The sequence below is a fragment of the Sebastes umbrosus genome, chromosome 9, assembly GCF_015220745.1.
Source record: "Sebastes umbrosus isolate fSebUmb1 chromosome 9, fSebUmb1.pri, whole genome shotgun sequence".
Lineage (NCBI taxonomy): Eukaryota > Metazoa > Chordata > Actinopteri > Perciformes > Sebastidae > Sebastes > Sebastes umbrosus.
The window spans coordinates 11,961,826-11,984,736 of record NC_051277.1 but is presented as its reverse complement, the minus strand read 5'-3'; the positions used below and the strand labels follow the sequence as shown (position 1 = coordinate 11,984,736).

Genomic DNA, 22,911 nt, shown 5'->3' with positions numbered 1-22,911 from the left:
CTGTACAGATGCTGGCCCGTAAAAAGCCACGGAGACTGAAGATTAATGTATGGGCTGACACACTAAGATTAATCAAGGGCAGCAGTGGATCTGGGTATCTGTTTCTAATCATACAGTGTATTCTTGCCATAACTGCTTTAAGGATGGAAAGTATTTGGTGACCTCACCCTGACAGGCAGGGAAAGAATCTACTATTGAGGTTTGTTTTTTTATTTGTCCTGGTCTTTTTTTGATCATTTATTGTTTTTTCACCTGTTTGATTGTTTATTTTCTGACTTACTTTAGTTTTAATTAAGTTTTATTTTATTTTTGATGAACTTTGGACTGCATTTCCTGTACAAAATGTTCAGCAGACACACAGAACATCATTGTAAACAGGCTGGTCTCAAACACTGTTCAAAGCTATACTATAGGAAAAGTAATGCAATGTAATTTGTGTATATCCCACAAAATCAATTTTTGTGTAATGAACGTAATCGTGAGCCAGGAAATATAGATAGCGTTGAACGCCGCGTAGGAAGGAGGTCGGGTGGATGAGTGTGACAAAAAATACCGAACTTTTCCCAGGAGACCGGCATTCTTGTCCCGTGTGAAACCAGAATCAATCAAGTTATTTCAAGCCAAACCACAATCTTTTCCTAAACCTAACCGTGTAGTTTTGTTGCCTAAACCTAAGGAAGTTGTTTACTGTGAAGACGGAAGTTTATTTTGAAAATACGGTATGCATGTAAAGTGGAGATTGACACGTGTTACTGTTGCATTTTTCGTAAGATATAATACGAACCGTTGTATGAGAATACGTTGTTGTAACATAGTGTACTGTCGGTAGGTTGGTTCCTCATGTGACTGACTGATAAATCGCCCAGCTAATGCTAATGCCAGTTAATGCCACTCTGAGGCAGGGACTTTTCTATGTTTGTCAAGTTGTAATTTGGTTCTTAGAACCAGTTTCCTCCACTAGAGACCACTTGTTGGCTGCTGACTTTTTAAAGCAGTATGCGGTCTGCTTAGTGGAATGCTGTTCATGTGTGGTGGTTGATAATGATGTATAATAATGGAATTTATCTAGTGGGCAATTTTAGACATGGATTGCAAGTGAGGGAAGAAACAGTGTATATGAAGAATAGGCTGAATGAATTCTTGGGATTAAAGTGCAGAAGAACATAATATATAACTCATCTATAATCGCGGTACTGCCATATCTTATAAGATATTCTATACTTTGAGCTTTAACCCTCAGAGAGGCTAAAGACAAGTGCAAGCTAAAAACATGTACAGTAAGTTCTTTCGTTTTTCTAATAACCAAACGCATCTGAATGCGTGGCCTGCTTAAGGTGTGTTCAGACAGACGGCAAAGCAAATATTCACCTTGCTTCATTTATTTACCCCAAACAGCCACATACGACCCAACCCGTTCTCATTCGTCACATACAGAAGCTTGGTCAGGTCACTTATGTTTAGGCAACAAAACTACTTGGTTAGGTTTAGTAAAAGATCGTGGTTTGGGTTAAATAAGTATTTTTTGTTGCGTAACTCCAGTTGCATAGCCTATGTTATGTACGTGACTTTTGGTTTCACACAAGACAAGGTCTCCTGGGTTAAAGTCCTGTGTTTGTTTGACCCATCCTTCCACCCCGACCTCCTCCCTATGCGGATTTTGTTGCTTGTTATATGGCACATATGGGTACTTTGCAAAACGTCAAGGTCACGCCCCTTTTTGGGGGATGGCAAACCGAAAATACTATAGATGTCATTGCAATTTGACGTGTTTGTATTGTAATTTTGGCAAGTTTGTATGCATTCAGCTCTCGTTAAACAAATAACATCAATATTAACAATAAATAAAGGTCGATCGCCGTCATGACGTAAGCCTAAGTGTTGTCTGTAAACCAACGTGTTAATAGCCAACTGTTTGATCTACAGGCTGAGATTTAGTTGGAGACGATGCTATAACGTTAATGTATGACTGTATTACTGCAGCAGCCTCGCACTAGCGTTAATGTTAGCTAGCCATGCTAGTCACTGTCACCAGAATCATTTAGCCATTTAACACACTGACAGTGAACATTAACCTATTGTATGTGCCTTAAAATCTCAATGTGAAAACCTCGGTTGTCTTTATACCTTTTTATCTGTATGTATTTTACACTATCTGTGTCTATTCAATATATTTTCATACAACGGTTCATATGTTATCTTACGAAACAGTTATTCCTCCTTTTTTGTTTGTTTTTCATATAGCTACGATGAGACCAGCTTGGCCTCTTTAACCTCTTCTGTTGATGTATGGACATTAGCTTTAACTCTGTCATGTGTTTTGTGTTTTACTGTATGTATGAAATGGACGTGTACTCGACGTTTAACTTTGCTGCCTTCTTCGCCAGGTCACCATCGCAAAAGAGATTTTTTTCTCATGTGGTTTTACCTGGTTAAATAAAGGTTAAATTAAAATGTATTTGACGTATGCTGCTTCACCTTAACCTGTACGATATAGGGTACCCACAGCAATGAGAAATATGTTTAATAGAGCTTTTATTCCATCTTGTCATTTTACTTAACAAATGATTTAATTAGATATTAGTGACTGCTGATGTTTCTTGTATGATGTCTATCTAAGATATGTATTAATTGTTAATATTTTAGCACTTCCATCCCAACCGCTTGGCCCACTTACGCTATTACTTAATCATTTTTTTCTTTATCTCATGTAATTTAACCAATGGCAAATGAAGCTTTTAAATGTGCATGTCTGTGAAGCCAAAGACAAATTTCCACGCAAGTAGACAATAAAGTGTCTATGTAAAATGTCTATTCTACCCTGGGCAGGAAAATGTATTATTTGTCCATGCAGTTTGACTATTCTGGAGGTTTCTCTTCATTTCTCAGTCTTTTTCTCTGCACATCCACCCAGTTGTCATTCACCTCAGTGAGTGCTGGACCTCATGTTAAAGCCCTCACACACACGGTAGTGAGAAATTACATCAGCAGAGCCCTGAATCATCTGCGTTAGATGATAAAAAGCCAGGACACTCAGTTCACTCAGAGACAAAAACAGTGAACTAAGGTTGAACAAGCTGATTAACAAAACTCAGTATAGCAGAAGCTTTTTGCCAGAACCAATATGATTACTGCAGACAGGTTTCTGCACAAAGCAGCCATGACCTTCTATTAATGAATTTCAGCCAGCCTGTGATTATCATCTTTAAGAGGCCTTATTGAAAAGGCACTGCTGCTGATTGTAATGAGGCACTAAGTAAAGATTTAGTGGAGCCCGATCTTATTCAGTCTTGGAGAACTCTTAATTCTTTGACTGGGAGAGCAGCAGCACTGTGAGTCAGCCTTATTTTCCTCCTCTGCCTGTGTAATGGAATCAAACTGGGCTGAGATAATGCCTGAGTTGGCAGTCAGGCGCTGTGCCCATATCCTTCAGCACAGGAAGTCGGCTGCTCTCAGAGCAGTGCACTCCTGCCATCTGCTGGTCGGATGTGAACGTGCAGCTCCGTGAGCCGACGCATGGCAGACTGACAGCTGACCTGACCACTTGGCTGTACACAAATGTTAGAAAAGGTCAGGACATCCTCTTGGCTCAGCTGTCAGATTTGCTGTAGTTTATCTCCGAGGCATTTCCATTCCTTCACAAACACACACACACACTCACAAATCCACCTGCTGTGCTCAACCACAGCCCTGCACTGACAAAGGTTAAGTGCCTTACTCAAGGGGACATTGGCAGTATTTCTTGTTTACTGTGACAGATGCTGCAGCAGTTTAGGGGATTTAAACAGACTTCACTAGTCACAGAATTCTATTACAGCTAGAGGAAATATGTTTTGGTATTACTGTGAATGTGAAGACATTTTAGTACTGATTTACTGGATCTCTCTTTAAATTTGTTTCATTATTCAGTCTAATTTCTTGATAAGTAATTATTGGCCATTTTTTTGACAAGATTGTCCAGCGTGAACTCAGTGTGTTTGCACTGAGACCAGTTCTGAGACCAGTTTTCCCACTGTGCATTTGTCCCCTTTCCAAGTGATTTATACAATATTTTACATACAAAGAAATCTTGAACAGCATCAGGTGCACGGTAGTGGCAAGGACAGAAAAAAGCACCGGCATTCACAGATAAAGGGTCTTTTTTTTGTTTATTGTGAGCGATGTTGAGTTTCATGGTCAGTGCCTTAAAGGTGCTAAAATGTGAGATTGGGAGCATTTCTATTGCCTCCGCACGGCTCTCCACATGGCGACGGCTGAGCCGGCAGCTCGCAGCTAACAGTGCTAACAATGAAAAGTACGGCAACAGTGCCCATGGGGCATGCTCACATGCACTAACATGCACGCACGGCTAGCCTGGCTATGTCAACAAAACATGGACAAACTCGGATTACAACACACAGAGAGGGAGAGTAATTTCACTCTCTGCTCAGGTAGACATTATTCCTCTATATCTTTACATAGACAATAATTGTTTGCTGCTATATTAATGCTCTAGATATCATAGAGAACATTTAACTTCTGGGACATCCTGTCCCTATATTGCCAAAAATATGATATTGAAACAGAGGCATAATACTTTGAAACTCTGACTTTGTTCATGAAGGCTGATAATAATAACTTCCCAAAGGCTGTCATGCTGAGCTCTTCATCGACTTTCTGCGGTTCATTTTATTCAACCGCCTTGAGGCTGGAGCCTTTCCTCTCCCAGAGGGAAAAATACCCTGTATGGATTTTCAGTTCATCACATTGACGTGTAATCCACCTGCCTGGTGGTGTTTGGACTAAGTGATAAAAGCCTGGATTCAAAACCCTATTCTACAATTCTGACGATCCTGACCAGTAAATGATCTGTTCACTTCCATCAATTATAGGATGTCCTTAACTCTAAAAATCTATTTTCTGTGGAAGTCAAAGCACAGTAGTAAAAAACAAAACATCTTAATTATTGTTCTGATCCCCTGCTTCACATGTGCTTTGTGGAGAGGTGACTAGACAGAAGTTTTTTTTCATCACTGAGTATCTGTTGGGATCAGGGCTTTGACAGTAAAAACATAACTTTCACTGAGCGCTGGAGGAAACCTGCCCAACAGCACCCTCTGGCTCCTTCTTAGAAATGATTTTTGCTCCCTGTGCTCTTTGTTACTGTTTTTTGCCAACATGCTGCAAATCTGCTCTATATGTGACATTCAAGGATTAATCACAGAGGAATAAAGCAGAATAGACACATATTCAAATTTTAAATGCAGATCCTTTGGTTACAAACATTACTTTACAAAGATTACTGTCAGAAAACATCAATGAATCACATTGAACCGCTGGTATTTTAGACTGATAGATCTGTCAGTCAGCTTGGGAATGATAGAAGACTCCAGTCGTGTGTTTTCAGTTTTAGTTATGGGGTTAAAGGGCCTCACTAGAATTTGTGGGCCCCGTGACAACAACTCAACAGGTCAGACACAACATATAATCCCCGGCCTGTTCCTGGGCCTCCTGAATCCTGCAGGGTCCCCCCACATAATGTTTACATTGTGTCTTCAGGTGCCATTAGAGGTACTACTGAAATATTTCACATTTTTGAAAGATGTTTCTTTTAACTCTACTCATTAACTGGAGTTACTACTTACATAATAAGATCATTGATAATTTGAATGCTATGCACTAGCATTTTTATTAATTAAGAACATTTTACTGTTAATGCTCGCTTGCTTTTACATTAGTAAAGTTTTAAATGCAGGACATTCACTGCGGTTTTGCTACCTTGAGTAAAGGTTATGAAAAGATGTCTGTTCACCACTTTTAAGAACAAATGAAACCTTTCAGAACATACATTTTAAGAAAGTATTTGTACCACAACATAAAGACATAAATGACCAGCCTGGTGTCACTCCCAGTGAGTCAAACTGACGCCTGGGCAGTAGCCCTCGGCGTCTTGATACCGATGCACAAGGCAACCTGTAGCGTCTGTATGAGACGCGCCAGGCTTTCAATCAAAGGCATATACACACCGGCAGCATTTTTTTTTCATGTACCGGCATTGGTGTTCCGTGTGAAACCAAAAGTTCAGTTATTTTTAATTTAGACGTTCTGTCACATCGCTACGTCACTGAGTCACATGACATTACGTCCTCAAGATGTACAAACTATTATCTATTTTCTAACCCTAACCAAGTAGTTTTGTTGCCTAAACCTAACTGTGGCCGTTTCATAATGTTAACCATGTGTTACAACATTAACCACGTGCAAACCTTCTGTGTCAAGATATTACACAATAGATTGCCCCCAGCATCATTATAGGCTTCTGTCTTCTCAAAGTAGCAAAATATAACCGGTAGGGATGAGATCACGTTGCAATAACACGTCCATATGATTCAACCTTCTTACTTACTGATTGGTCCATATGCTTATGGACCAATCAGTAAGTAAGAAGGTTGAATCATCAATAAGCTTGACAACATTCTGCTGCAGCAGTCGTTAGAAGAAAATGTTAAATAATGAAGAAAGACTACGACCCTGGAGGGAGCCAGAGGATGACAGAAAACCACTGAGCTGCAAATAATGTCAGACATTCTGTCAGTAAGTCCAAAACGTCCAGATCAAGTCTGAGATGAACAAGGAATCTGTCTAAAAGAATGTGAAGCAGATATTGTTAAACGCAGAGGGATGATCTGTCAACAGGAACCTGTCTGTGTCTCTTGATGCTACTTTATGAAATAAAGTGTGTAACCACCGGTGTGTAAAAACATCAACAATCACTTATCGGGAGCTTGTTTTAGCGTGCGTATGTCTCTTACCTGTTCTCATCATTCACACCAAGAAGTTCTTCACTGTTGTGACGGCCGTGGTGCTTTGCAGCATCCTTATCCACCTGAAACATAAAGAAGAAATAGGAAGGAACAAACAAATTTACGAATTTGGCAGTGAGGGACGCAAATGATTACCGAACCACGACGCCAAAACAGAAAAACTTACTTCAATACTTTCTCCATGTCTTCCAGATATTTGAGACGAGCTGGGGAGGCCATCGCCGAATCCCGACATGGGTCAACGTCTGCATGTTGTACATAACGTTCTTTTTATTGGTTTGGAGCCCTGGCAGATACATTTGAACTTTGCCAGGAGATACTCTGGAAACAAAAAACAAACAGGACAGACAATTGTTCTGGAAATGTCAGAGGGCTACACACAGTAATACAAGACTTGACAAAAGGAGAGGGACGAACTCTATCTGTTGGGGTCCAGCTGGGGTGCCATAGTCCGAAAAATGTCCCATTGGACCGAAAATCCATTTGTCCGACAGCCCGTTATCCCGAAAACAAACACCCAATGTTCCGATGACCCATTGCTTCAAAAATACAAACTCTAGAACAGAAGCACATGGCTAATTATTATGCAGAATGACGAAGTCGATAACGCTACTCGCTCCCGTCACCGCTGCTCTCTCTCTCTCGCTTCATCACTCACTTCCCAGGTACACACACACACTCTACACACTGTCTCTGCTCCAAATGACCTACGCTACTCTTACAACAAATGGCTCTAGAGAGGGACATTATGAATGCAGCATTTTCCAATAAAGAAATGTGGGAAATCTGGATATGTATACAGCACATTCAGGATATGCGTCTCAATTGGGGTTTTTATGGCAGTTTGCGACACACTGCCTCTTGCCTGTTTACGGCCAGCTCTGTGCGTTGTACACAAACCAACTAGCTGACAGTTTGCAGAGATGCATGCCCAAAATGATGAAAGACTTGGATACCAAAAGGTTTTTGGATAAGCACAAATTTGGCATTGCCGACCTTTTCAAGAAGGTGGCTAAAGGAATGAAAGAGGGAGGCTGTGTTCATACGGTCGAACAAGCCCGCCACCGGTAACATTAATCAGAGTATGCACGGCTGTATTTAAACAGAAATATTAGTGGAATATTCATTTTCATCAGCCATGTAAACAGCTTAATAGGAATATTGTCTTTTTTTAATAAAGGCAAAAAACGGAATATTTTGTGCATTATATGTATTTCATTTTTGTAGCAAGTGACTGTGAATCTTTGAACTGAACTGAAATTATTCGAATAAGCAAAGGGAGTCAGGATTTCCACCTCTATCGTTTTCAGTTGATATCAACCAGAAATGAGAGTCTGTAATAGGAAACTTGATTTTAGTAATTACTTGAAACAAGTAGAATTTTATTTGGAGGATGAAAGAATCTTGGTAGATATTTTGTGTAATTAAACTTCAAGGACTCAGATACACGCTGTGTATGAAAATGAAATACCACCATTAACTACTACAGCACATCACTGAATGCAAAGAAGCTCAACACTCAGTCCATCTCCCTCTCTCCGTCTCTCTCTCTCCACACACACACAGCAGAAAGGTCACACATGGGAGTCTGGTCGCATTCTGCAGTTGAGACAGTTATTTCCTCCTGTCATTCTCCGGGGAGCAACGGGCTCTAAAGCCCTGTGGGAGTGCTCTGCGGCGCTGGGGGCACGTCAGCAGGGTTTGAGGCTGGCTCCAGCAGCCCCCCAGGGGAACCGCTTGATTAATTGAGCTGGCGGATTTATGACGGCGCTGGCAGCTCCTCGGCATGTGTGTGTGTATGTAGCCTACCTAGGAGTGTGTCTCCTCTTGGTCCAAGTATATGTGTGTGTCCCTGCATGTTTGTTTGTCTGTCTGTGCATGTGTGTATCTTCTCTATGCAGATAGTTCATGTCAGTGCAAAATGTATATTTTTGGTGAGTTGTGTGTTTGTGTGCATGTGTGTGTTTGCTTGCATGAGTCTGATAGTGTGTATTTCTGCTTCTAAATGCCTTGACTTATACATGAGTGTGTGTCTCTGTTTACGCATTTGTCTCTGTCCATTTATGTCAGTTTCTGTGTGTGTCTGTATACGTGTGTGTCTCTCTCTCTGCCTCTCCATAATTACAGCTTCCAGGCATCGGAGCAGCATGTGGTAACCTGGATGTCAGGGCCGGCCAGACCCTCAGCATTCCCACCGGGGTGAGTCTGGGGTCTGCTGTCCAGTCAAAACTCAGCAGAGCCGGCCGCAGGATTGATGTGCAGTAAGTTGGATAGTCTGCAGCCAAAACATCATCAGGACCTCTCTTTGACTTCACATTCTTCACCCAGCAGACAGTAGGTGGGTTCTTTTCAAATGAACTTGGATTAAAAAAACTGGCTGCTGTGCTAACGAAAGTCAGGAACCATGAACGGAGCAGGATACACACATCTGTGCAATTTAAACTGTAAAAAAAAAATAACGGCTAGTTAATCTAGTGTCATCTTGGTAATGATATTATGAGGTGTTCAAGGCATTTTCCCTTTCAGCCCATTCAAACGACGAAAAGCATATGAATGTCACAATAAAGCACAAGGCATTTAGCATGCAATACAAATGCCTTTCTTGCTATTGACGTAATTTGTACACCACGTAGTCTGTACTGAGTCCAATGTAAATGCATTTGTGTACATATGCCACGTGACTTAGAGTAAAAAGCAAGAAAGGCCGCTCATGGCGGGCGGGTGGCTTAGGTAGATGAGTCCAACAAAAATGACTGAAAACCAGGAGACCGGTGTTCAAGACTGGTGTTTTGTTTTACAAGTCAGGCTTGTCACATGTTTTTCAGTGATGTTTATGACAAGTTTTCTGTAGTTATGGTAATTTTTTTTCTGTACTTATTGTATGTACTTATTTTAAACCCAACCATGACATTTATTCTAAACCTAACTAAGTGTTTTTGTTGCCTAAACCTAACTGCGGCCGTTACCGTATATTTGTTGCGTGGTGTACAAATGACACATGAAAAGCGGCGTACAAATTACATGCCCAAAGGCTTAAATGCATCCGCATGACACACGGAATGTCTGTGTAATGTTGTGCTACTTGTATGCCTTCCCATGAGACCAGGTTGTCCCTTTACATAATACAAAACCCAGTGTAATTAAATATTGTATTAACACCAGACTAAAGCCTCAAAAATTACCACAGAGTCAAGACACAAAAACACATCAACAACTTGCTCATCAAAAACTGCACATAATAAGAAGGATTATGGGATGACTGTATTCAACTTGATATTGTACATACGTTCATAATATTTTATTCACCTTTTGTATCTGTAGCTGTAAATCATCTGAAAGACAGTTTATTACTTTGTGTGTATGTACTTTTTATACACACCTGACCAATTGCTGTGAGATCTGGACATGCTTGTCAGATTCGTCAGGGGTTTTCTTTCAGACGCTGTTCAACAATCTGACAAACACTTCATTTAAAGCATACTGGCACATTATTAAGTAGACAAACCTCCTGTTGCTAAACAAATCAGACCAATTTTGGCTGAATGTTGGCACACTCAGCTGTATTCTGGCACCTGAGGACCAAATGTGAGTGGGCTCTGGTCCATATCTGGCTGCCAGATTTGGGAAGCTGTTGGGGGTTCGGACTCGGCCTTTAGTTAACATCACTTGGGCTAGAGTTGGCCATTGGAATCAGCCCAAGTACATGGTACTGCACCATATTGATGAGACTGATCCTGGTGTGTCGTTATACGTATGTGACCAGCAGCCAAGCCACCATTGAGCAGAGCCATTTTAGCTACCTGGGACTAAAGCAAATAAATAAAAGCCAGTATTTAGTCCAAAAATCTTCTCCCCAATTGCAGTTTTACCTATTTCAAGGACAGAAAAATAGCCAGATGACTGGAAGTGAATCATGATAATGTCGCTTGAGTCAAAGGTGTTCTTGATACAATTTGATTTCCATTGATCCGTTGAAGTTATCTCTTCCTATTGGCAGAATTTTTCAATTGTTTTTTTAATAAGATGTAAATTTGCACACCAAATGCTGCAAGCTGTTTAGGGAGGATTTAGACATTAAATCTACCACTTTAAACTATCTTAAAAAGAAGAGCAGTTGAGATACTCGCAGAGTGATCTACCTTCAGTTAAGATTTCATCTGTTATTTTGGGGAAATTCTTCCAACAATCATTATTATAAAATAACTATCTCACCCAAGAGTCAGGGGTGTTTTTCAGCTCTTTCCTGAAAAATAAAAAAGACTCACATCATATATTAAAGCAACATATTGTCATACAACAATTTGTATGATATCTTTCAAAATGTTATTGCTCATTTTTGGGGAGTTGTCCTTCAAAATAAACTTTGATCTTCACAAACAACTTAGTTAGGTTTAGACAACAAAACTACTTAGTTAGGTTTAGACAACAAAACTACTTAGTTAGGTTTAGGAAAAGATCACGTCGCTGACACATGAGTACAGAAGTTACGTAACAAATGAATAAACGTTGACTTCTGTTTCCACACGGGACACGAACACCAGTCCAGTCTCCTCCCTGTATGCGATGATTTTACTCTTTATACCTCGTGGTTCACAATTACATGGATTACATTATGAAGTGATTTTGTAGGATATATACAAATTACAGTGCATTTACTTTTCGTAGGTACAGCTGCGAATGGTGTTATGAGAACAGCCTGATTAAAGTAAAGTTTCTACTTTATTGTTTTATCTTTTTTCCTCAAGTACAACTGTGAGTCAAAGCTTTAGCTACACAGGAAAGAGGAGGTTGGGGCACAGCAGGGTGGGGTCAGGGGTCGACCGAGCACACACACATCCACACACACAAATACACAGAGCCCCCTGGAGAAATTCCTCAGATTTTTGTTGGGATTTCTGAGAGTGATAACTACTACTAGAGAGCATAGCTCAACAGTGCGGTACGCTGAAGAATGCTAACTCTGCAGCTCAAGTGCTAACAGAATTACAGCACCTGAGATTAGAGACTTTTTTTGGCAGGGTTTTACGGTGCATATAAAACATAAATTGTCTCAGCTATGTCTGCTATGCTGCCGATGAAAAACGACACATTCAGAGCTGGACAGGAACTGGAACGGAAGGCTTCATTCCGAGACGCTCCGTGGCCTTTTTGGGGAAAATGTTTTCCATGAAATTCATCAGTCAAACATGACTAGCAGCTATTTTGTATAAGCATGTTAAGAAGACTCATAACTTTAATACTCCTCTGCAGCATGCTCGACATGAATGCCAGATATCATCTTGTATTGGGTTTAAAAATGAAATCCCTGAATGGAAATTTACACCATCTCACCATTAAAGTAATGCAAGCATTGAAAAGGAGCCAATAACACCACACTTTTTGTACAAAATCCACATCATAAATTTTAACTGCAGTATGTAAAACATTTCATTTCCTGTCCTTCCATCTCTGTACTCAAAGATTTGAGACAATCTGTCTGAATACAGTAAAGCTATCTTTCACTTATCTTTCATTTCAAACCTTGTACTGATTACTGCAGCAGTTATTCCTGAGTTAAATTTTGTTAATTGATTGATTATTGTTTAGTCAGATCTATAAAAACATCATTGGATTGTAACTTTTTTGTATATTTTTGCATGGCCGGATTAGTTACCTACTGCCTTCTGTGCATTGTGATACCCTGTCGCATCCAAGTTATCATTGATTACAGAATGGTGAATCGGTGGCGGAGCTCGTCGGCGAGAGAAATCACTCCGATTGGCTGTTCAGCTTAAACAAATCAGTGCACGAGAAGAGAAACAGAAGTGAGGAAAGCAAGACAACGAGTAAAGTCAAGGGTTATTGTTATATTCACTCATTTTATCATATTTAAGTTGCAAAATTGTATTATAATTTTATTAATCTAGTTTTACTTCATACTACTATTACTGTCATTATAGCTTTTGATTATATTTTATTACATTTTTAAAATTGTATTATCTTGCGTGCATTAGTCTCAAATTATTTCAATGTTAAATTGTTGAATTGCTGAATTATTTTGTCTTTTATGTTGTTTTCATGGTCGACACTTGTTCTGTCTTATTTTTTTCCGGCTTGTCAGTCATCTGTGAAGCACTTTGATCTAGTGCAGCTCAAAGTTCATTTCTGAAAGGTGCTATAGGCCTACAAATAAAGTTTGATTGATTGATACTGTATTCCATAAAGAAGAGCATTCACTGAGTTTACGGAACTTTTCTCTTCTGCACATGCAAACTCAGCAAGCTCCAGCAGAGGCCAGTATGGTGACAGTAAATGCAGACGCAGGGTCACCTCACATGTGCTCATTGATACACGTGATCAACATTTGTATCACAAACACTGTTTAGAACAGTGAGAGTCAACAACTCGCCAACGGAGCTTTTTAGAAAATAATGCTGCTTTCTTGAATAATTAATTCCTAAGCAACTCAATTAAATAAATCAGATGCAATGAGACAGTTTGTTACCCTGATAAATGTAAGTTGTTACATAAGTTCTAATTTGTTTGTGGATGTAAGGATCAATACACAGAAAACAAATACAAAATGTATTGTTTCAATTTAAGAGTTTTAGAATGAAACATGCTTGAAAAAACATTTGTGCTTTTAGAGAAATTGGAAACATAAAGATTTACACCATGTCTCATTTAGCATAATGAAATAAATGTGCATCATCAGCTTCTGAGTAAAAATCTGACCTCCTCTTGGCAAAGTTTTACCCGTTCTGTCTGTCTGACACATGAGAGAAATCTGGGAGCGTAATGCAGAAAAGGCCCGTGTACCTTGGAGCATTGTTCTTTTCAACCTTGACATCAAAGCGCAGAGCTTCGACAGGAGATGCGTTTTCCTTCCTTCAGCTGTGTTATCGTTTATGATCGATATCAAACAGACACGCCGCATAAATCAAACACGAGCAGGCCCGAATCTCTTTCAAGTACCAACAATCTCCACCGTTCTAAAACAATACACAAACTGTGGCTGTCTGTCTGTTTGCCAAGAGCAAGGAAGTCAGGAAGTATTGGCCAAACATACCCGCTCTGTAAATAGATAGGACTTAATGCCCGACCCACACACACACACATAATACAGACACAAAACACAACCAGCTGCACACACACACACACACACACACAGATGGAGTCACTTGTGTCCACATGCACCGACAGGCAGCACATTTTCCCCCCAGAAACATTCACACAAACACAAATGAGCTCGTTCCTGCACGCAAATGTTCGGCTATTCACTCATATTCACTCACAAACTGAAAAAAACAAAAACAACATTTTCAGGCAAACAAACAGGCTGACACTCTATCCTAGCAGCGATTACCATCATTACTGTGAGTAAGCTCACACAGGAAGAACATCTGAAGAGACCCCTAATGGTGTTCCTACCAAACTACAAGCAGGAGGGAGGAAGCTGAGAGTGGAGCAGGTCAACAAGGCTTCACCAGTATCACTGTTATACACATAAAACTACACTTTATGGACAAATACTTTTGTGTGTTATTTGAATTTGTACTTTACAGGATTCAATTCAGCTGTTTTTGTTGGACCTAAGCACTCTCTATAAGACTTTTGTCCTGTTATAATAAGAGCTGTTGTATGGCATTTTTATACAATTGACTTTTTGAAAGTTAAGCTATTTATTTTATCTGAAAAAGGGATTACATAACAATATCAGCAAGAAATGCTTTGGTATTGAGGACTTTTATCACATACATACATACATACATACATACATACATACAGTATGTTGAAAAAGATTAGAATAATTTATTTAATAACTTCTTTTAATCATATTTGCTCCATTTCTACCCACTGCAGCTTTAATAGCATTTCCAGAACTGTCAACCGCATCCCGTGGTCTTCCTTAGTGGATGGAGTTTGTTACCATGGAGACTTGACCTTGACTTTGAGATGCAGCTTAAATGTAATGTAATAGAGCTGCAGGAATGAGTTAGCATTTTAGCACTTCCACGTCCCTCGTCTCAAAGTCAATGTTTTTTTTTTTTTTTTTAAATGGGTTTTTAGTTAGATGCCTGAAATAAGGTCTGTGGTTAAAACAAGCTTAAAAAGGTGCAGTGTGTAGGATTTGGGGGCATCTAGCGTTGAGGTTGCAGATTGCAACCAACTGAAACTTCTCCCATGTGCCAAGTGTGTAGGACAACTACGGTGGCCGATGCAAAAATATGAAAATGCGAATGTCCCTATCTAGAGCCATGTGTCTGGTTTGTCCGTTCTGGGCTACTGTAGAAACACGGCGGCCGGCTCCATGAAGAGGGACCCGCTCCCTATGTAGATATAAACAACTCATTCTAAGGCAACGAAAACACAACGGTTCTTATTTTCAGGTGATTATACACTAAAGAAAACATACTTATTAATATTATATTCCTGCCAACAGATCACCCTAAAGACTACACACTGTTCCTTGAAGAGATTTGAACCTTTTTTTTTTTCGACAACATACAATGCATTGCACTCGTGAATTTTGAAGCTTTTATGGGTCTTAAAAAGGCGATTGCTAATAAGTGGCTAAATGAGACTTGCCAAACACAAGTATACCTTTATCTTAGTGGTGGTGACGTGGAAATCATGTGACTGTGGTGTAGTTTGTTTATTGCCTAACATTATCTTGCTGAACAAAACGCGTAAGTATCATAAACAATTTCCAATGGAAAAATCCCATTGGCCTTTTGTCGAGGGAACCATGGCGATTCTAACTTCCTGGTTGGCCTACAAAAATATCACTCATTCAGTCAGTCATTCTTGCAGCACTCTATACAAAGTACAATATTTCCCTCTAAAACATAGGAAAGGAATTGCTCTTAAGTGCATCACTTTAGTGTTACTTTCCACCATTGTTTTTAATACATTGAAACAAGTAATTTCAAGGTGACGTCTTTCACTCCGAATGGATGTACTGTACTGTAGACTTTAAAGTGAATGCTCGCGTCATCTCCGTCAGTTACGGGATACGAGGCCACACAGCGTGTCCTCGTCTGTACTTTTGTACTTCTGTTCTTTCCTCGTATTGTAAACTCCCGCTGGAGCGGCCCGCTGATGGAACGCTCCCGGGGCTTTTCCCAGCGAAAAGGAAATGGCATTTCCTCAGGACATCTCTCTGGATCTTTTCAAGGACATGGCGGTGGAGAAGATTGTTTTGTTTCATGGAGTTCTCTCAGATAACCGAAAATTGTCTGTTTTGTTTATCTCCACTTCCCAGCAGTGTTTGGTCACAACGCTCCTCCACACACCGCCCGGAGCAACCGCCGTCCCCTACCGCCACGACTGTTTGTTTTATGAAGCGCTATCTTTTGTTGGTAGTGGATTTTGTTTTGCAGACAATGCTCAGGAGGCAAATTTGTTCAGTTTATATCCACAAAAGTGTGTTTGAGAGAGTTGGCTCTTATCTGTAGTTCTCCTGAGGGCAGGAAGTGAGTGGCTGGGAGAAAAAAAGCTACTGCTAATGTAATCTAATAGACATCCGAAAAAAGTGCAGGAGGTCGGGAAATTCTTCAGACGAGATGGGATCAGGAGGAAGTGCAGGTTGTGTCGGGATGTGTCGGGAACACGGACAAAATTAGCAACAGGTCAAAACCTGCAGTTTGCAGGAAATTTAAAAATAGTTTCTCTCTTACTCTCGCATCTTTTAGAAGGCTGCTGAAGTTGTTCTGTGATTGTGTAGCTACATGTTGTGGTGCGTTTAGGTGATAATCAGCTGATGATCAGCAGCCTCCTAATGTAAATTGAAGAGGTTTATATTTTACTTTTGAGGGATGTCCATTACATAATTTTTACAACATTATTTTCATTCTCATTGAAAAACATTAAAATGATTATGGTGTGATTTGTTGCAGAGCTCTTTATCAAACAAAGAGGTTTTCTTAAGCCTGTAGAATATGATGTGTAGGCCAGGACATCTCTGCAGCATGACACTATTTCATTTAAAATGGTATTTTGACATACATTTCATCTTTAACAAATATTGTGATTTTAACAAGTACTGTGATTTGAAAATTGCAATAGGCCATATTGCTATTTTGATAAAATTCTGATCAATTGTGCAGCCCTAATGTCCACACTTGCTTTTGTAGTACTGGATGTGTTTGGGAAGCAGTGAGCACACAACTGGATAAATGAGACTTGGATTATACTGCACAAGTTGTGTGAGAGTTTGTAAACAGATGTTTTGATATAGTTTTGCTGTTGTTAAAAGCAGCCCTCAATTACTTCAATTCATCAAGACTTTTCTCTATTTTGGGATTCTTCGTTCCCCGTGGAGGAATTCGAGGAAAAAACTATTTTTTCTTCAACAATTCAAGTTAACACAAGGGTAATTGATATACAAATGGTCATTTTGGTATGATTGTAGTATTCCTTAAAGTAATTTTTAAGTGAAAATGAGAATTTGCTGCTTTTTTTTCCCAAACATTTTTGTAAATGGAATATTTTGGGGTTTTGGACTGTTGATGAAGACGTGATGACATCATCTTGGGCTCATGGATGCAACAATGTTTCACTGCTTTCTGACATTTTATTGACCAAACAAACAATCAAGAAAATAACCACCATGTTAATCGCTAATTATATACTGTATAAATCCAAATATCGCTCTTACTAGTAGTGCCTAAAGCACACTGCTTCAGCATGTTGAAAACTCTAATGCATGACGGACCTTCTGTGCATGGTAACGGTTGCTAAGCTATGAATGGGTAATTGTTCAGGGTAGAGGTTTAGTGAACGGTCAGTTGCTGAAATCTGGGACATCATGGCAACATTGCTATGGCTACAGAGTCCAACAGAGCAATGGACACAAGCAGTTAGACGATCACACACATTGTAGACAAACCTCCAACTTAGTCATATTATTTATACCACTTATTTGACAGTAAAACTGAAAGTGAGCACACCTGTAATGTCAGGTATAATAATCCACAACTAATTAACTCATAATGGTAGGTCAAAAGAAGTCGACCAATAAAATATGAGGACATTCACAGAGAACAGGTTGCACAATAGTTAACTCTCGCCTTTGCCTCTTCCAAATAAGATTCAAGACATTGAGAAAACTGATGGTGGAAACAAACAACATTAGAGAAGAACAAGCAGCTAATACTCTCTATCAAAGGAATAGTTTGCTTATTCGCTTCCTTGCTGATCAAAACCACTGTCATGACTGTATAGGAATTATGTTGCTGGAGCAAGCAGCCAGTTAGCTTAGCTTAGCTCAAAGACTGGAAGCACGGTCGCACGAAAAGGCGTATGAATGACACGATAACACGCAAGGTAAAAGCGTGCAATAAGAATGCTGTACATGCTTTTGGCATGTCATTTGTACGCCATGTCTGTACTGACTGCAATGTAAACGCATCCGCATGAATATGCTGCGCTCAAAGCTAGTCACATAGAATAAAAAGTGAGAAAGACTGCTGGTGTGCGAGACCGGTGTTTTGTTTTGTAAGTTATGTTAGTGATGTTTGCGACGTGTTTTTTAGTGACGTTCGTGACCAGTTTTCCGTATTTATGTTGCATTCTTTCCGTACGTATTGTACTTTGTTTACGTAGTAATTTGAAGCCCACCCGTGATGTTTTTCCTATTCCTAAGTGAGTGGTTTTGTTGCCTAAACCTAACTGCGGACGTTACCGTAGTTTTGTTGTGGACAAATAACACGCGAAAAGGCTAAAATGTCTCATGCAGAATGTCCTTTTAATGTCTTACTATTTATATTCCTGTGAGATCAGGTTGTGTGGTAATAGGTGTATTGCTGAACATCAAACAGAGCCAGGCTAGCCGTTTCCCCCCTATCTCCAGTCTTAATGCTAAGCTAAACTAACCAGCTGCTGGCACAAGCCACATTTTTACTGCATGAGAGGTATCAATCTTCTCATCTAATTCTCGACAAGGAAGCGAATAAGCTTATTTCCCAAAATGTCAAACTACTCCTTGAAGACGGTCCCCGTCTAAAAACAACCACAGCCATAAAAGCTGTAGTGGAATTTTTCACCTGCACCATAACCCTCGGTTTACTGCTGGCTGCTGCTGCTACTACACAGAGGTGTGTTTGTGCCACCTGAAAAGCCGCCTTTGGCTGCCTTTGATTGATAGTGACAGCTCTAATCCAGTGTCAATCCCCACCAGTCCGCTGCTAACCCCACCATCAACCCCTTCAACAACACCACCACCACATCAGCATCCTGCTCGGATTATGCTACCGCTCCCCTTCATTTTTTACTTCTCGACCACTCCGGTTTTCACTCTCAATCGCTTCTTTCATTCCTCTTCTTCGTGTCTCTTGTCTCTCTTATGTTGGATCGCCCTCCGCCCCTCGCAACCCAATTCAGTTGTGTACATGTTTGTATTCAAAACAGGCAGGAAATGTCTCCGTCTGAAGCTGGAAGTGATTTGTCGAGGGGCCTGTTCACGTCCAGAGGGCTGCTGGAGCAAATTCCTCTCCTGCTATGTTGTTTTTCAAACAATGAAATCAGTTCAAATTAACTGAAAGGAAATCACAACAACGTCTCTGAAATGTGAGAATACGTCGGTGTCTTTGCTTACGCACATTTGTACTTGCACCATTTCCACTTAGTGCATCGTAGGATCTATTAATTAACACCCATTATAAATAAGTGGTGAAATACTACATCACACATATTGCATCCTCTGTTTGTAGTTGAAAAATGTCTCAATGCTTAACATTCTTCATATCTGCCCCTTGAGGCTTGCAGCATGTGACAATTTCCATTTTTTTTGCAAACTCACCACAGAGACAAGTGTTTGTTTGAAAAGCAGTATAGGGCATGGCACTGGCACAGGAAAAAAAGTTGTTTGCCTAACCACAATTTCTATTCAACCACAATGGCAATTATGCCAATTTGTTACATGACTAAAAGCAGCGACGCAGGGGATTTCCTCCCTCTCTGCTCGCAAATAATTACACTATGAGTCACTACAATACAGTATATCCAAACAACACAAAGCAGACTGAGTTGAGTATTTAGAGCTGCTGGTGTGCAGTTGAATACCAGTGTGCTTTGTTGTTGTTCTTCTATTCTGGCCTCTTTCATTGGCTTCCCATTAAATATAGAACTGATAAAACTTTTCATGAACCCCTGTACGCTACCTGCTTAACACCAAATTACAGACAAAGTTAAACTGGGCATACACTGCATGATTTTAGACATGTTGTTGTGTAATTACTACTCCTACTGTACGAGGTGATCATTTGCGAGATATGGACTCACAGGTGGTTAGGGAGACAGAGAGAATTGGAGGTGAGCTAGCTATGTTTTACTATATCTATTGTACATTGTTATCTTGATAGCTACGCTCTGATTACTGTAATAATCTGATTACTGTAAAAGGCACTGACGTTGGGGAATCGGCTCGTGGCTCTGCTTCAACTGTGCGAGAGCCCGTGGACGGCCGACCAAACTTTCTGACATGTCAGAAATTCATCCGATTGTCCGACGGCCGGTCAGGAGGAGTTAATCGGTCCCCGGTCCCTCCTGTACACTGCATGGCAAACAACACACGACGAAGCTGAAATTTGATCGGACTCTAAAATGAGTCGCGCGGCTCAAATTTCGGGACAGAAACGGGCTAAAATCGTCTAGCGACCAGCTGAGTGAATTATGGAGTTACAATCACTGGGTAGCCAGAAACACAATCAAATCTATTGCTGCTCTGTGTCTGCTGGGTGTAAATAGTCCCCACATGAGCCATATCAACTTTATAAGGTGATTATATGTCCATGTTGTGTTTATATCTTGTTCTGCTGCCCCGAAGTGGCCAAACTTTAAGATTCTCATGTTTAGCTAATATTGTACGGCTCTTTGTAGCCCTTTGAAAAGTGTATTATGAATAAAATTGTTTATCATTGCAATTATAATTATTAAAATGGCAAAGAATATTGGCTGTATCCGAACTCATTCACTACTCCCTACACGCTATCCAGGGAGTTCGATGTAGAGGACTATATAGTGAGCTCAGCGGTAAAATGAAAACACTTTTGTACACTATACTCGCACAATTAAAATGTACCAGATCAACTTCTGCTGGTGGACCATCCATAATAAATCCCGATATGTATTTTTGTGTGTGATAAATACATATTGTAAGCTATTTTGTTGAGTTGTTGTTAAGTTCTCCTTGGTACGCAGTGATGCAGCGTATATGTCTGGGGCCTTTATTGTGAAATGTAAGAATTGATGGCCGTTGTGAATGTGGGGGCAATAAGCGTATTTTCCCAAATTAATAAATACAAAGTACTTTGTGGCTGTTTGAGTTATGATACTGCTTTGCTCACATTAAATTAATTATTTTCGCGCCACAACTCATCAATTTGTCTCAATCGCATTGCAGTCTTTCTTCTCGTCCGTCCGGCATTTTTACTATAGCGCAATGCATGATGGTATGTAGTGTTCGGTTAGTAAGTAATACTAAGTAATACAAATTGCACTAAGCGGGCTGTTGTAATTATAAAGGTGTAATTAAAATGCACACCGGCAGTGAAAGACAACGCAAGATGTCCACTCTGGCCTTGAGAGACCTCTTCGTATCTCATCAGAGATGTTCTCAGCTGTCAAAGGCAAATATGTTAAAGCTGTTATGTTTTGAAAAATTGTTTTGGCAGCTTCCTGCTAACGTATTTGGCCATCAGAAAGGAGCATCTGGGAAATTACAAACCCGTATGAGATCACTGTGCTCTCGCTACATATCTTTGTCAGACATCCAGCAGTTAACATATGGCTTTTGTAAGCACATTTAAAGAACACTTTGCCAAAGCAAAATTGAATTGTGCAGACGTTCCCATGTGTAGGAATACATGCTTACCGAGTTTGTTTTATTTAGCCTTTATTTGACCGGGAATGTTGACCACTAGCATTGTCTTACAGACTTGGAGCGCTCACAGAGAATGGGAGGGATGCTTTCACACAGAACATCACATATAGACTACTACATGGGGGCTACTGTTTGGACTTTTGGCCACAGTTCAACATTAGAATAGTTTAGGATAAAGCGCCATGTTAAGAGCAACTGCATTGTTTCAAAGATAAAAAAATAGGTATTATAGGCTCTAAGAAAATCATACCAATATTAAATATTCTTGATTTATATATTCTTAATAGAAAGACCTTGTCTCAGAAATCTCTCTTATAATGTCTATGCGGAAAAGAGTTCTTCAGGGGACTTTTTGAGGCAGTACCACAGTTCGCCACTGAGCCAAAGGCTGACTTGCTGTGCCATAGACAGCTCTGTTAATACATCCATGCTAAAAGCCCTACTACCAGCCAAACATGCAAACAGATGTTCAAGCATGCTACCAAATTAATGCCAACACGTGGCTAAAAGCTTAAATATACAAACAAATGATGCTAAACACAAGGCATGTATTTTGGGATGTGCTACCATAATGAACTGACATGCAAAGGCGTCCCCAGAGTCAGCTATATGTTGCTTTAATTCCATAAATGTGAACTAATAGGAGCTTTGCTGTGGGCCGATCATGAAGGCAGGTGTGAGGTCTGTGTGTCTTTGAATGTAGCGGCTGGCTAATCAAGTAGATCTTTATTGTCCGCCGGTCAGAAGGACAAGACTTTGTGCAGCCAAAAGCCTCTTGGCTCTGAGTATATCGCGGCCCAGAGGATGAAGAATCCTGGGAGTTCCGCTGCGATCGGGAATCATTGTCGCGGTTCAAAGCGGGTGCCGAAGCCAAACCTTAAACAAGGACTTAAAAGGACAGCGGGGGGTGAGTCTGTTGGGCGGCTGTCATGGTCATTATCCTGGTGGCTCTGAACCCCCCCAAAAAACACACACACATGAACCAACCCCTTCAAACGCATACACACATCTGCAGCGAAGCCCACCCAGTCCTCCCCGTGCACTCAGCTTTTTGAAGCTGAATTTGGAAATCTCCCCAACACACACAAACGTGTGTATCGTGCCAACTTTGTAGCACAGGGGGATCTATTTGTGGAGGGAGAAATGAAAAAAAAAAAAAGTGGCGAGGGATGGCGAGAGCGAGGTGGTGGATTAAAAGGTGAGAGAGAAAAGCGTAGAGGCTCTTTAATTCAAGAAATCCTTGATCCC

The 22,911-nt window shown here is 40.3% G+C and overlaps 1 long non-coding RNA gene across 5 annotated transcripts in view; it reads right to left on the bottom strand.

Moving 5' to 3' along the window:
* LOC119494214 overlaps nt 1–22,911 on the bottom strand; it is a 158,395-nt gene that overhangs the window by 63,962 nt on the left and 71,522 nt on the right. For 4 of the 5 annotated variants that reach the window (XR_005208143.1, XR_005208146.1, XR_005208145.1 and 1 more), the window contains exon 3: nt 6,789–6,862. The exons of the other annotated variant lie outside the window; for it this stretch is intronic. This is a non-coding gene — a long non-coding RNA (uncharacterized LOC119494214). The remainder of the gene's footprint in view (nt 1–6,788; nt 6,863–22,911) is intronic. 5 annotated transcript variants of the gene reach the window in all.